Source organism: Meleagris gallopavo, chromosome 1 (assembly GCF_905368555.1).
Source record: "Meleagris gallopavo chromosome 1, MGAL_WU_HG_1.1, whole genome shotgun sequence".
NCBI lineage: Eukaryota > Metazoa > Chordata > Aves > Galliformes > Phasianidae > Meleagris > Meleagris gallopavo.
The window spans coordinates 105750947-105762038 of record NC_139404.1 but is presented as its reverse complement, the minus strand read 5'-3'; positions in this window follow the sequence as shown (position 1 = coordinate 105762038).

The following is an 11092-nucleotide window of genomic DNA, read 5'->3' as shown; positions in this document are numbered from 1 at the left end:
CATGAACCTGTTACATTGGTATCTCTTTCTCTATATTTACTATGAGGGAGATGGCAACAGCTCCTATCAGTTTTCATTATAAAATAAATGTTTGTGAATGGATTTTTCTGTTTTCAGATAGGCACTTCTATTTACACAGCCCTCTAAAATGTCATGGGATGAAGCATCTATACTAGAAATTCTTTTTCACTATCCAGTGAAATTATGTTTAGTTGTAACTGAATTATACGTTATTAAAACTCCCCACTTACAACTTTCCTTTTCTTTCTTCTGTTAAAGTTTGGGAAACTGCTCAAATCATAACCAAATATGAATACTCTAATAATATGCTAGTCCCACATGTTCTCCAAATCAGCATCCTTAGCAACATGCTGCCTGTGAAATCACATGTATGTTGGGGGTCATGAGCAGAGGGTTATACTGGGATAGAATGAGGCATTTCACACTTTGTGCAAGCATACTACAGTTCCATTTTTAATTACTGTGCTGTTTTGCTAATTCCCAGTGTATCCCTGTCACATTCTGGAAGACAGATCAATGGGACAGAGGAATGGAATTTAAGAAGTAAGGACATTCCTCAACTTGGCACTTGAAAATTTATATGCTTTTCTTTAAACATGAGTTTTCATCCATCCATTTAGCAGAGAGCACATGCGTGATCAGGGCTCTTAGTAGGAAATGGTGTCTCCCAGGGAGATACAGAGGAGTTTCAAGAGATGACTGAGTTGATGTCATGCCTCGTGGACATACAGAATATCATCCAACTTCTCATTCTCCACTTTCCCTCTGTTTTAAATGTGCTGTCCATTGCTCAGTGCACATCCAGAAGGGATGAGGAAGAACAGTATGTGGGTTTCTTGAGTTCAGCTGCCTGGCAATAACTGTCTGTGCTCAGCTCTTGTTGCTCCTTTATTAGTAACAATCTTAAACAAGCATCATTTCCCAGTGAGTGATCATATGCTGCTGGATTGTTCCCACATTGCTGCTGAGGTGGGCTAATTCTCCAGGCAAGCTAATTTGTTAGCTCATGCTCTTCAAAATTTGTAAACTCACATGCTATTTTTTAAGTTTTACTACTATGCTAGAGCTCATAAACTTGTTTCCTTATAGCAGCAAGTGGTAAGAGTTTGAAAGTTTGGACTAGATATGTTTAAATACTTATCCAAATGTCTACAATCAATATAGCTGAGCGGGAAGTCCCGTGATGATAAGAGGCTTAGCTCAGGGTATTTTCAGCTTTTATGTACAAAGTAAATTGTATGGAGTATAGCTTAGAAAAAAGTATAGTTAAAGAGACAATAAAATATACTGTGGTAGAAGTTAGTCCTACATATCAGACCTGTACCTCCAACTTATCTTGAATCCAAAACTCTGTTCTTTTACCGAAAAAGTGCTTTGGCACTTTCTGAGCTCATAAGGATGTGCACATCAGGAAGGGAAAGAGACACAGTGACATTCCAAGTCCTATCTGTTCTTCTCAGGATCAAAACACTAAAAAATTTGTTGTTCCTATAAACCCCAAATTCGTGAGCTGAAAGCCATTAGGTGCAGCATACAAAGAAAGAAAACCAGACACCAGGCTAGAAACAGACCTTGCACAAAATAAGATCAAGATATCTTGAGCCTACATGTCATCTAAGAATCACTAAGTATCTCTTTGTAATTTTATATGCTTAAATATTCATGTAAAGCTCACCCCTGTGTCCCTAGCCCAGATCTTCAGAAGCACTGAGGATTACAGCTCCTGGAGAAATCACTCAAGTGCCCAATGCTGTTGTTGTTGTCCCTCAGATTCAGACTTCCTCTGTAACACTGGCAGTAGTATTTCAAAGCAAATCTTAACAGTTATTCAGCAACAAATAAAATGAAAATGGAGGAAAAGCACAAAAATTTATTTGTAATAGCACTTTTTTTTTTAGTGCACCCTCAGAATCAAAACAATTTGGTAAAGCATTCAGTTCTGCTGGCTCCAGGCCAGAAGCACCCTGCTATGATCTGTGGTGCTTTGCATTCTACAGCAATTTCAGTTCTGCAGCTGAAACACTACTTTTATGTTTCAGTACTTAACTATTGGAACTTAATGTTTTCTGCATGTACCAGCTGGCTTTCCACCTTAATCTACACGAGCTATTTTTTCTACTTTTATTATGGGCTTTTGAAAAATTGCATCAATAATACCAAGGCCTTCAGCTAATAGAAGGAAAGCCAGTAGGAATGTTGCCTAAATTGTCTATGGGCTCATTACTTCAAAATGTGTCTTGATTTGAAAGCAAATACTATAAAACAAATGCATGAGAAACTATTCATATACCGCTAACAAAATATAACACATGATGCAGAACTAAGCCCAAATAACATTTTCTCAAGCATTATTTGAATTATACCAAGCAATTCAGTATGAGACACCTCCAGGATTAAAACTATTTCTAATTTCTTTTTTTTTTTTTTTTTTTTAAAGCACATTGCTGTGCACATGAAGGAATTTAATTAAAAAATAAGAAAGTAACTTAAAGTCTATTTTCCTACTCATAACCTTTTTAGAAGATCCCCTACAGCTTACGTTTTACTGACTTTCTTATATGGACATAGAAAAATATACTTTTCAAACCAGAACATTGAATACAAGACATCAAAAGTATTTAACCCAAAGCTGGATCTTGTTAAACACAGAGAAACCTTTCTGCAAGTTTGCATTTTCTTTACTGTGTGTTTTCTTTAATTGTTTTAAAATAGTCTTTTATTTTTGATATTTTTCTTATGTGAATTTAAGTATTCATTTGTAGGTAAGTGAACTGTGAATCAAAACATTCATCTGTTCCTGATTGTCAAAATTCTTGATAAAATAGAACTCATTACACACATTCCTCTGAAATTAGTTAAAACTTTAAGTGCTTTAGGGAATGTGATTCTCTGCGCATGTATGTACAAATGGCTACATGAAGTTTCCCGCTCCAAGGAAATCAGTAACCATGCACTCACTGCAAATGTGCATTATTAGGAACCATGATGCACATTTTTCCATCTTCTTTCTTTTGTAACCTCTGTGTTGACATTGCAACAGTGGCAGCAGCAAGGAAATCATGGCACATTACCTAGCCTGCTACAGTTTAAAGCAATGGTTTCTGTACAAGCCCTCTACCATATGTTCTTTGCATTAGGAGTGGTTGTGGCTGACAGTGTTGTTCCTAAGGGAAATTTAAGCACATGAAAAGCACATAATTGGAACGGGATTTTATTCCACTTGACGAGCTTCACACGGAAGGATCTGGCTGAGAAGCACCCAGCTCTGTTCTCAATGAAGCAAGCAGTGACCTTCTTGGAAGTCGTGTTACCACAGCAGTTAGTGCTTTCAAAAGCTTCAACTTCAGCTCAAATAACTTGGCTTCATGAACACTGCAATTGCTGAAATGTGTCTTATCTTTTTGTACTAGAGAAGGTATTCTTCATCTGACTGCCTTGGGGTTTCACCACCTCATGAAGGCTATTGCCAGGGTAGGAACAGAAGGGCTTGAATGGTGAACTTATCTTCCATGTTTAAGGTCCTGCCCAGAGGTGTTGCTTCTTGATGACAGAAGTGTTCTTATGTTATGTCCAAGATCTTAAATGGATGACCAAGTGTCAGGAAACTCTAGAGAAGGAAGACCGCCCTGAGAAAAGCCATTCATTCCCATGCAATTTTGGCTGCATTTTCCCTGACACTGGAAGTGAGACTCCTCTGGTTTTCGTTCTAGCCCAGAGATGGGACAGATTCATAAGCAAGAATTCAAATTCAAACTGACTTTCCACACCAGAGTGAAAATGCAAATGGGCTTCAGATCCAAGAGGGATTTTTTCCCCCAGTCTGGTCAAGATGTCTGGAGCAGCCAAAATTCACCTCAGATTCCTGGAACCCAGCCACTTGTCTTTGTTTTCTGAGACTGCGGTGGGTGCATGTTCAGTTTGCTGCATCACAAGCCAGAAGGATACTTAAATCTCTCTATGGGAATGATCTGCTCACATTGCTGGTAGAACCTCTGCAGGCAAAGATGCTTCCTGTACCACTTTCATAGTCCTCCTTATAGGAGCAAGAGTAGACAGCTCTCCAGGTCACTTAGTTATAAGTTATAGTCAAGTTATAGTTCTAATATAATATTTGTTTTGTTGCAATTGAATAAAATCTGTTGTCATGGAAAAGTACGCTCTACAGCACTTAAATCCAAAAACCATTCTCAGCTACAAGCAGGATTTCTGATGTAAGAAATGGCTGGTGGTTGTGGTCCAGAATTGTTGCTCCAGGGGATTCTGGGAGAAACAGGGCTGAAAGCAGTCAGTGGTGAGAACCTTTGACCACTACTAAGGGAAGAAACTTTCTCTAATCTAACATTTTCCTCTACATCATCCATGATGGGCAGTCCCCCTGGAGTTCCTGTGGCTTCTCCTCAAGCCATGATTCTGGGGTGTATGAACTTCATTATTCACAATTAGAGCCACTGCGATGACCAGAAATCCTTCTGGGAAATGTTGGAAAGCTCAAACTTTTTGGCCACTGGATCCCTTCATGTATTGATGTGTTTCCAATGGGCGTGAAAAACATTCCTCATTCAAAGAAAAACTAATGTCTGATACCTCATAGGACTGTCTCATCATATTTCTTCAACAACATGCTTGACAGAAAGAGGAAGGGAAATCAATCTGATTTCAGATACTTCAGGTCACTGAATCCCTAGAATGAGTTCTGTGAATTCTCCTAATTCTCAAACACATTTCTTAACATTGACAGTCTAGGTTAGAATCCAGTGGCTAATTTAGTCTTTTCCCCACCTTTGAAACTCAGTGTTGTTTAAATGGAACTCCACTTTGGAGCAACTTGAGAAATAATGGATCTTTTTTCACTTGGAATTTTATTTTCATGAGCAGCAATAAGGTCCCTGAGAGAAAACTCATTCTGGACTTTGTCTTACTGAATTTCTTTGAGCTGTGAAAGCCCATAACTATCCGGGACAAAAATATGGCATTACTATTACCAGCTTCAGATACCCAGACTAGGCAGTCTCTCAGGAAACAGTATGAAAAAGGCTGACCAAATTAAATGAGAACTTTCGTGTATTTTAAAAGTGTCTTTATGGAAAATAACTTCTGGACAATTGAAAATAATTGACACACAAACTTTGCCAAACTTATCAAAGAGGATTATGAACTGAGCCTATAGACAACTATTGAGACTGATAGAACTTATGACACTACTGAATATGCACAAAAAGAAGGTAATAAAGGGGAGGGTACAGAGTCTGAGGTACAGGTTATATGTACAAAGACTATCATCAGGCTTACTGTCTGCAGTATAGATCATGGCATCTCTAGTACAAAAAGATTATGAAAGTGGTTTTCCAAGAGCAAAGTACAAACATTTGACCAGAGAGTGCTAAACAGACTTAAGATCAAATTTTGTAAAAGGCAGAGCTGTTATCGTATACCTACTGAATTCAGCTTTGAGAGCAAGTAAAATATAATTCACGGTGTTACAGGGGCAGAAAATGATTGCTTCATGAAAAGAAGATGGCACAGGGATGTTGACTGCACCCACTATCACTGTGATTGCACCATAGTTTCCATTCCATAGCCTCCTATTTTCATATACTATGAGTATTTCAAAATGCTGACCTTTGGGGCTGCATTTTTCCAGGCTTGCTCCCTGCCCCAAAGGTGAATTCTTTCAGAAAGTCTGAGCAAAATCTTTTCAGGAACCATGGCTATAATTTTTCGGCTGTTGCCAGGACAGTTTGCCTGGGGCAAATTGTATAGCAACTGCTTTGTTCCTTTGAGCTATAATAAATACTACCATCCATCATGTAAGGCAGAAAATTAAAAGCATGGAAAACAATCCTTGTTTTAATGTTTGCAAGTTTTGACTGTTTAGGCTTGCAAATGGCATCAGGTAATGACAGGAGAGATCAAACTGGGTGATACTGCAATGAGTAAAAGGCTCTTTTAATGTGAATTATTGACACTGTTCATATCAGAAAGTTTTAGTCTTTGAGATCTCCATGATACAGAGCCAAATATTGACAAGTATTGTAAAGTAGGGTCTTCAAGACACAGCAATACAACAAGTAACACAACAGGAAATGATCTATTTTGTCTATTTAATGTCTTGTGTTTGAGATATTTGCTTTTCACAAGCACATTGTTAAAAAGTAAAGCAATATGCATTACAACCCGTTGCCATAAGTTAACTGGTTTACTAAAAGTTTAGGTAAATTGGTGACAAGAACATTAGATGCCCTGCATTTCTCAGAAGCAGACTTTTTGTAGGAGCCTTAAAGTACAGATATTGATGCTGAACTATTGGCTCCCATGCTTGAAAACATTCTCTTAGGCCTTTACAGACCACAGACTATTCATGAAAACAGAGATGACCAGCACCATTCAAAACAAAAGACAATTCCAAAACAAAATCCCATGTCTGCTATTAAGACACAGCACCCAGGTGGCCTCATATAGCCCCACACACTCTCCTGATTTTATCGTTCACGGAAAATATGTCTGAAAATTACTGTACAGACAGGAAAAGCCAGTCTCCCTATAGGCCACAATAAAAACTAGAGCTGTCAAAAGGTCTCTGGGAGTGCAAATATATCTGTTTCAGAAGGTCTATTCTATAATCATGCACACTCTACAGGCTTCAGCTTTATTTGGTGCCAAGTTGCAGGCAGAGAAAATTTGGTTGCAACATGATCTTTTTACACCGATGAGTAGACCATTAATATTCATTAATATTCATTTTCTAAGGATTGTTCTTACAGGGATTTCGACCAGATTTCAAGGCACAAGCTGCATGAAAATCTGAAACAGACTTTGTAGAAGCAAACAGAATGGCATCAGTAAAACATAGCCATTACTGTACCAAAGAAGACCAAAGAAAAGCTACACTGAAGCCTTAATTTATGCATTTCTTCAGGCAGCCTGGGGTTCTTTCTTTAAGTTTCTTTAAGCCTTCTTTTTTGTCATCTCCCAGGCTCTTAACAGATATCAGGAACTGAACAGCATTGCTGCTTGTTCCTCCACTGCGTCCAGTTTGACCACATCCCTGAACAAGGTGCCAGCCCACTTACCTGAACCTATTCAGAGCAGCCCATTCAGCCTGTTTCTTGGTTAACTGACCTTGGTTTCATTTGCATTACTATCTCTGACATTCTGTTATCTATTTGATTTCTGCAATATTCCCACAGTAATAATCTTTTCAGGTTTAGCTGTTCCCATGCCTTGATTTCACCTCCTGCCCTCCTTCCTGTTTCTTCATTTGTCTTCAAATGATTTCACTTTACACCTGCTGTTGTTTCAACCATTTGGTGCCTAATTATCTACTGCTCTTGATAATGTTGTTCAGTTCACAAAGTCATGTGGTTTATGCGCTGTCTGGATAAATGCTATTTTATACTAAATATGACATTTCAGTGCAGTATTTTTAATTTTCAAACACAACAGAATTCTTAGAAAAATGAAGTTTACAAGGTTTGCAAAGTAGTCTGTATCTTCTATAATTTTCTCTCCAAGCTGCAACTAATTTATGTGCATGACAATCACTGTTAAATACTTCCTCCTATTTTGAATGGTATCTGAAAATATCTGTCAGATGTGCAATTGCACCTACATGTGGAACTTTTTGTTCATTAATACATTTACGATTTGTAATACCTGATTCAGAGCAAAAGGAGAGATGCTGAATTCATACCGTTTTGTCATTCATTAATTTTTTATGTGAACCAATTGCTTGACCCCCATAAATTCTTATGGTACAGCTTTAATCCGTGCATTTATGTGGAACTCTCTATGATTCTTCTACTCCTCATAACACATTTCAACGCATTCCCCTGATAAATCCTTCAGAAACAGTGACATTCATTTGCTTCCACTCTCTGTAATTTTCCCATGTTCTGCCAGAGTAGAACTCTTGACCAGCAATGCTCTTGACACTGATTTGAAGTCATGCTGTCTCTTTCCCCTACTCCATAGCTAACTACAGACTGTTGACAATTGATTTCATCAGGACAATGAACTTATACCTCTGGATTGCTTGGAATGAGAGGAACTCTTTTCCTCAGGGTTCATTCAGCTATTTTCTTTATTCAGCTACTTCATATCTCCACTTGCTCCAGTATACCTTTTCAAACTTTTTTTATCCCCTGGTAGAATTTATTCCTCCAGCTTGTAAAAGGCCAGTTGTGCCATTTATCTCTTCTTGCAGGACATCTACTTTTAACTCTTTCTTGGAATAGAGACTTCTGATGAAGGAACTGAGCTAATGCCTATTCAAGCACGTCTACCTTGTTTGCATTTCAGGGTGGACTGCAAGCTTCTAAACCTGGCTGCAGCAGGTTTCAAAATCTTCCTTTCATATTTACTTCAACACATACCTTTATGGTGTGTTGTTCACAGCTTCCTTCTTTTTTTTTTTTGTTTTGTTTTTGTTTTTGGTTTTGTTTTTGTTTTCCTGATTACTGGTATCATTGGCCCAACTCTATTCACAGAAATTAACTGTTAGCATACTGGTATGCTGCTCTTACATCTTGTTTTCTTCATCTTCCTTTAAATTTTACTCTTCTTGTTCACCCTTGGAGTGATTTGCTAATTTTATTAAAGATACTTTTGCTTCTTATTTTTAACCTTAGACTCGACTTTTTACATTTTCCCCACATTGCCTGTTTTATTGTTTGTCTACACTGTCATAAATTATGCGTACTGTCCAATAACTTCCTTTACTTTGTTTTGTATCACTTCCTTGAGTATTTCCCAGCTGATCTGTAGTGATATTTCCTCATAATTGCAAGTCAGTGGTCTAAAATGTTATCAAAAACTGTCTCTTAGAGGACTACCTCCAAGATCTATTATTTAGTTTAGTACTGTAATGGGACATGGGAGGTTGGAGGTGCTTTCCACAGGAGAACAGAAGTAGAAAAGCATTCTACATTGACTGAATCTATGTTTCCATGTAATAACATCAGTAAGATTCTACTGAGGTTGGTGGGAAGCACAAACTTCATACAGGCAGCTCAGAGAACCACACAAGTGTGTCTGTCTCTGAAGACAACTCTGATTTCCCACCTGATTGCTGAAGACTTGCTCACTTTGGACAGCAAGAGAACCACAGTCAACTGTCAACAGCTGGTCCTGGCCACACAGCAAGAGCTGACATGAATTTCTATCTCTCTGGACAAAATAGGCTAGCCGAAAAGGCACCCACTCTGTCCAGAAGAACACTGAAAGCCACTCTGATTATTATGGAGCTTGGCCATGGAAATCACTCTAGATTTCCAGTAAGTTGAACATCCAGAAATCCGGAGCTATCAAAATGAAGTGAGACATTTCAATTTCAGCATTGGCATAACGTTATTTGGACTCAGCATATTACAAGGTGTCCTGCCAGTTCTGGGTTTGGGCACACACTCCAAAACAGGTGAATCCATTCTGATTTGTACTTCCATAGCAAATAAAGCAATAAAACTTCTCTAGTAAAGATTAGACTAGCTGGCTGCTAGAAAGAGAGGGCTAAAAGAAATGGTCCGCCTCAGACAAGCAACTGTACTTGTTTCCAGAGACTTCTGAAATGAATGCCAATTAAGTTAACTGTAGTTGATATCTATATCTGCATTGAGATATGCACCTGTGTATGAATTTCGATGCACACGCCAGTGCTAGGTAGCATGTTTATTTTGTGTGCATCTCTGCTACAGGAACAGGGCTGCTCTCTGCAAGTGAGCTGTTCACACTTTCCAAGGTAGACCAGACATCTTTGCCTTCTGTTGTTCTAGATACCATGGTGCTGGAGAAGGAAGTAGTCCTTTGATCCATCCAGGTTTCTGGAACCACTTCACCTCAGACTGTCTCCTTTTTGCGTCTCTGATCCTGGCTCATTTGCCAATCAAAGTACATCTCTGTCTCTCTTGCTCTCTTACTGCCATGTTAAGAGTAAGTTGAGTTTTGTGGACTTTGGCAATTGAGCCATAAAAAATGAATCTCGTTGTTATAAAATAAAGAGGGTTGGGCTGCATGGTGTTGCCAAACTTTAAAAAGCTTCTGTAAAACTATACATTTTCCTATAGATCTATAAAGTCCATATTTACCTAATAGGCTATGTAAAGTCCAAAGGAGTTTCTACAAAATTTCTGGTAAATAGTGTTTAAGAATTGATATGTATGCCAAAAGCAATATACTGCATTTATCAGGTTGGAACTATTACAATTTTTTTGGTAAATAATACCTTGTTTTCTGAAAAGTCTAAAACGTGTATCTAATCCAATTGTGTCACCTCTCATTTCCTTCAAAGAAGGGGGAAAAGGCAAGGCTAAGTCTGAGATTCTGTTTTGAATTAACTGCCACTTTATCTCTAAGCGTCGTCTTTGTGCAAAGCTATTACTGCAAATACTGTTTCTGAGACAAGTCATCTCCAGCCCTTGCAATGCATAACTACAAGGTATTGAATGCTATCAGCACAATCATCTTGCATTTATGTGGGGTTTATCATCCAAAACATTCCAGATCCTTGTAGAGGGATCCTGTTGCTGGGGACGAGGCTGTATGCTTCAGGGACTGGCTCATAGCATGTGTGCAAAAGGTAGAGTAATGGAGGGGTAGGTAGTCAGATACCTTGACTCCACTTCCATGTGGCATGGCTAAAACAAATAACTCTCTCTAAGGTGAAAAACAGCAGCAAGTTCTCCTCAGTGCTGCACAGCCATTGAGAGCAGGAAGTGAAGAATATTCCAGGTGTTATTCTCAATTCTATTCAGCTCTTTTTACATCTCTGGTAGTATGAATAGACATGAGTGTAAGAGAGGTTCAGACCCTCTAACAGAAAATGCAAGGCTGGGAAGGGTATTTACATAGAGACACTTGATTATCAAGCCATTACAGAGCTCTGATTCTCTAGGACAATCTAGTGTAGTAAGCACTTGAACATTTAAATTGGGATAATTAAAAAAACAATTTTATTCATTATAATAAAGTATATTTAAACTCATTACTCTATTCTTCACTGCCAGTCTTTCCAACCCCTCACTCTCTCCATTCAGCCATGCACCCACAAATACCTTTCCATAGCGGTCCATCTTCTTCT